This window comes from Arvicanthis niloticus, chromosome 26 (genome assembly GCF_011762505.2).
Source record: "Arvicanthis niloticus isolate mArvNil1 chromosome 26, mArvNil1.pat.X, whole genome shotgun sequence".
Classification (NCBI taxonomy): Eukaryota; Metazoa; Chordata; class Mammalia; order Rodentia; family Muridae; genus Arvicanthis; species Arvicanthis niloticus.
This window is the reverse complement of record NC_133434.1, coordinates 27898880-27904534: the sequence shown is the minus strand read 5'-3', so window position 1 is coordinate 27904534 and position 5655 is coordinate 27898880.

The following is a 5655-nucleotide window of genomic DNA, read 5'->3' as shown; positions in this document are numbered from 1 at the left end:
CCCTACATAGCCTATATGTTTGAAATGAGACCAATAGGGGTCCAATCTCCAGCTCTCCAGGCACCAGCTGACCCAGCTATGCCACATCTGTGGCCTTGGTTTGGGGTCATAGGTAAAAGTTCTGCCTTTGGGGGGATGTGATCCTAATAGAGAGAGCTATACTAGAAATCCTCTTTTGAGACCAGGCCAAAAGAGCAACCACCTTGAACAAAGGAGAAAATTAGAGGCAGGGGTGACTTTCCCCTTGTCATATTCCACTAAACCGTGGGTCTTGTAACAGCAAGCATGTGTGTGTGCTTCACTGTGCTTCCTGACAGCCATAACAGAGCCCACTGTTTCCCCTGAGGGCTCCCTTGGATGCATTGCAGACAATTCTGAGCCTCCATGTGGGTGCTGGGAATTGATCCTGGGTCCTCTGGAAGAGCAGTCAGTGCTCTCAACTGAGCCATCTCTCCAGCCCCCCACCCCTTTTTTCTTTTATGAACTGAAATGTGACCACCCTATGAGGGGGATGTTGAACCAGCATCTACTGAAGGACTAAGTGGCTAGTTGTAGTCATATGTCAGTGGCAAACAGTAAGGGGGGGGGGGGCAGATTCTTTCCTGGGCACATTAAAATAGCACTGCCTGCTTAATAGAGTGCTTGCATAGCATACACAAAGTCCTGGGTTCAATCTTAGCACCACATAAGCTAAGCTGGTGGTGCATGCCTTTCATTCCAGCACTTAGGAGGTGGAGTCAGGAGTTGAGCCAAAACAAAGCAAATGAGACGTCTCAAAAAAACAAACAAAACCAGGACTGACTGCCACAGAATTCTATTCAAAGAGTCTCTCATCTAGTCATTTACATTATAGTGAATGACCTGTTAAGTCAATGAAGTACAGCATTAGCTGTGATTTGCAGTGTGCTTCATCCTCAGAAGGTACCTGACCCAGATAGACGTTAGCTGAGGACAGGTGTTAGTGAAAGACAGGTGCTAGGACAGGTGTTAGTGAAAGACAAGTGCTGGGACAGGTGTTAGTGGAGGACAGGTGCTGGGACGGGTGTTAGTGGAGGACAGGTGCTGGGACAGGTGTTAGTGAAAGACAAGTGCTGGGACAGGTGTTAGTGGAGGACAGGTGCTGGGACAGGTGTTAGTGGAGGACAGGTGCTGGGACAGGTGTTAGTGAAAGACAAGTGCTGGGACAGGTGTTAGTGGAGGACAGGTGCTGGGACAGGTGTTAGTGAAAGACAAGTGCTGGGACAGGTGTTAATGGAGGACAGGTGCTGGGACAGGTGCTAGGACAGGTGTTATTGGAGGACAAGTGCTGGGACAGGTGTTAGTGAAAGACAGGTGCTGGGACAGGTGTTAGTGGAGGACAACTGCTGGGACAGGTATTAGTGGAGGACAAGTGCTGGGACAGGTGCTGGGACAGGTGTTAGTGGAGGACAAGGGCTGGGACAGGTGCTGGGTTAGGTTTTGGAGCTGTTTGGTTGCTATGAAGTCTCTACTGGGGCTAGAGTTCTTCAGAAGATGTTCTCAGGGTAAGTGGAGACCAGAGTACAGTCCTTTGGAAGTTCCTTGCCACTGTTGCTACCTTGGGTGGCATTGATTTGAAGGACTTCATCCTGTCCCATACCTCCATGTACAGTCCTGGCCTCAGAGTATTCCTGTCTCTGAGGCCCAGTGCTCCACAAGCAAGCTTCTCACCAGGCCGCATTTGGCCTCAAACTAGTCTAGGATTCAACTGCCTGTCCATTCCTCCATGTCTACCTGTGGGTGCCACGGATCCTGCCCACTTCACTTTATCTCTGAGTGAAGGGTTAGGTATACTTCCATGTCAGGAAAAGAAGATTATAGTAGCCACCCCTCCCCACTTTTCTTTCTTTCTTTTTTTTTCAAGACAGGGTTTCTCTGTGTAGCCCTGGCTGCCCTGAAACTTACTCTGTAGACTGGGCTGAACTTGAAATCAGAGATCCCCCAACCTCTGCAGTTCAGTGAGTAGAAGCACACACCACCAAGTGAGTTCCAGGACCCACATGGTAGAAAGAAAAAACTGATTCCCATTAGTGGTTCCTCTGACCTCCACACGAGCCCAGTGACAAACACACACACACAATAAATATATTTAGTTGTTTTTTTTTTTTTAAAGTGAGGGAGTCTTAAGTTTCCTTCAAGCCTTTTAATGCTGTGATTGTAAAATATGACAGATATGGCCGAGCTGATGGCACATGACAATAATTCCAGCTACTCATGAAACCTAAGGCAGGTAGATCACAAATTCCAGACCAGTCTGGCCTATATTGCAAGACTGTTTCAAATAAATAAAATTAGGTGAAGTTAGTTCCTGGTCAGACCCTGAGTGCTGAGAAGAGTCAGTCAGCCTGCCTGAGGCACACTGACTTGCTTCTTAACTTTGGGCAACTCTCTGAGTCGATCTCACCAACAGGAGTGAATGGTGAGCATCTTACAGCTGGGGATGCTGGGACATACCTCTCACCCCAGCATTTAGGAAGCTGAGGCAGGAAGGTTATTAGCTCATGGTGAGCTAACTGAGTCTGCAGAGGAAGACCTTGTCTCAGAAACCAAGCAAGCAAGCAAGCAAACAAACAAACAAAAAACAGTAACAAGAGTGAAGAGTGTGGAACAGATTTATACAACATTGGACATAAAGCACCTGGCACACAGTAGGTGGTCAGAACGCAGGGGCAGAAAGTGCCATCTGGTTACTTGAGAATCACCCACATTGCGCATGATCCACCTCATCCTAACAGCAAGAGCAGCCAGGCATTTACCTGCAAGAAAGCAAAGGAAGGAGAATGTCCTCACAGGTCTGCCTCTTGCTTCTCCTGACACTACACACACAAAATGGGGACAATGTTTTCCTTCTTTGGGGAAAGAGACACTCAATTACAGCCACTCCAAAAAAGATGGAGCAAGTACACAACCAGACATAATTCATGGTCATTGCCATGCCCAGATTATTCAAATGTGGCCATGCCAAGAGCCCAGGGTGGACCTGGCTGCCAGAGAGTGTCCACGTGGGCTCCTGGAAGCCTCTCGCTGACCGTGCAGCATGTCCCAGAATGACAAGTCTCAGTCTAACCCCAGGTTAAATTCATAATGTGCTTATTATACATTTAAGTATATTGTTGATGTTTTGAACAGGCAGCTTCAACAACATTTCAGTACATCACTATCATTAAGGAGGGTTTTAAAAAACTACACTCCTTTGTACTTGGGGAGGGGAATTGGGGAGGGAGGGAAGACTGACACGATGCTATAATTTGACCATCTTAGCCTTCACATGATGTCACTTAACAGTTTGGACCTAAACACAATCAAGAAACGTGCAGCTTGGAAGGAGTCTGAACATCTGTCTTGAAGTACTGTCCCAGCACCTTCTTCCAGATGTAGAAATTAATGTCACCACTAGGTACCTTCTGAAAGGTCCTGATCCCAAAGGAAGAGAAGAAAGCGATAGCAGAAGTTAGTCTTGTTAGCTGCTTGCACTCACCTGGGAATTTTATTTTATTATTATTTTTTTTTTATTTTTTATTTTTTTATTTTATTTTATTTTTTTGGTTTTTTGAGACAGGGTTTCTCTGTATAGCCTGGGCTGTCCTGGAACTCACTCTGTAGACCAGGCTGGCCTCGAACTCAGAAATCAGCCTGCCTCTGCCTCCCAAGAACTTTAAACACTGTACCTGCTCTCAACAACTTGTCTCCTCCCTCTTCCATTCTAATACAGTTGGGGGGAGGGGCGTCCTGGCAGTGAGGACATTCTTAAAGTCCTCTAGCAATTTGACTAGGTTTCCAATGTTGAAATGGCTGCTGCCAGGTCCCCTCACCTTAGTGCTTAACCCTCACCTCTTCTCTCATCCCTCTAGCCCTGGCTCATTCCACAAGCCTTAACTCAGCATCTGCAAATATCATCTGTGGGCTTAGGACAGGGCTCACTTGGTAGAGTTTTCCTAGCATTCGTAAGGCCCTGGGTTCAATACCTGGTACCACGTAAGCCAGGCATAATGGCTCATGCCTTCGAACATAGCACACAGCCTGGAAGACACGGCCTTGAAGAGGTCATCAAAGTTGCAATCCTCAGTTGTGACACAACTGATATCACATGTCCATGATGTAAAGGATACTTTATTCCTGTGGGAATTCTACTGAAAATTACCTAAGCTAGATGTGAGAGCAGTCAGATCCAAATCAAGAAAATGCAAATAAACAGTGGTTTCACAAGCTTCTATATGGTCAGCGTTGGTAAAGACAAAGAAAGGCTAAGGGAGATACCAAACTAACTAAGGCGCTGTGAAAAGCAGGGCCCGGCACAGCTTACAGGGCACAGGCTGAGCAGGCATAGGCTCTGAATGAAAGTCTGAGAGCTACACAAAGAGACGTGAAAGGTAAAGGAAATGTTTCTTCTTGAACTGGGCCCGCGATTACAAACCAAAACAAGACAGAGTATTTAAAATGCTATTGGAGTATGTTATGTGGTGGTGGGATTTTAACTGTATTATTACATTCCTGTCAAATCGACCAGATTTGATCACCAAATTGTAGTTGTGTGAGAAAAGATCCTTGGCCTTGAAATACACATGCTAAAGTATTTAGGGCTGAAATGTCTACTCAAGTGATTGGGTGGGGAAAAAAATTCTATGTATATGTATCATATGAACATACATACGTGTACATACACACAGAATGGTAGGAAATGGTGGCAGCCACTGTAACACAGCGAAGAAGCTATCTGAGCATGTGACGTTGCCTTTGTAACTGTTCTGTGCATTTTAATTAAAATGCTTTATAACACTTATTTATTGGGGGATGGGGGATATGTGCTACCTACCTGCTGCTCGTGTGTAGAGGTCAGAGGCCAACTTGCAGGAGTCCATTTTTTCCCTTCCACCTCATAGGTTACAGAGATCAAACTCAGGCTGGCGGCAAGCATCCTTAGCACTGAGTTATATCATCAGATATGCTGGATAGTTTTATGTCAATTTGACGAAAACTAAAGTCATCAGAAAGGAAGGAGCTTCAATGGAGAAAATACATCCATAAAATCGGGCTACGGGCAAGCCTGTAAGACATTTTCTTTCTTTCTTTCTTTCTTTCTTTCTTTCTTTCTTTCTTTCTTTTTTTCTTTCTTTCTTCCTTCCTTCCTTCCTTCCTTCTTTCTTTTGTTTTGTTTTTTTTTGTTTTTTTGTTTTTTTTTGAAACAGGGTCTCTCTACATAGCCCTGTCCATCCTGGAACTCACTCTGTAGACCAGGCTGGCCTCAAACTCAGAGATCCACATGCCTGGGGGAATCTGCATCCCAAGCGCTGGGATTAAAGATGTGGATTACCACTGCCACACTGCAGGGCAACCGTTTTTCTTTTCTTTTCCTTTTGAGTTTGTTGTTGTTGTTTCTTGTTTGTGTGTTTGTTTACAGGGTTTTTCTGTGTATCCCTGGCTGTCCTGGAACTCATTCTGTAGACCAGGCTGGCCTCAAACTCAGAGATCTGCCTGTCTCTACCTCCCTAGTGATGAGATTAAAGGCATGTACTACCACTATCTGGCTTGGCAATTTTTAAATTTGTAGAGGAATTTTAATCTAGCAACATGGCTACTCTGACAAGGGATAACATTCAATGACCCAGGTCTGTGTGATCCAGATAGAATGCAGATATG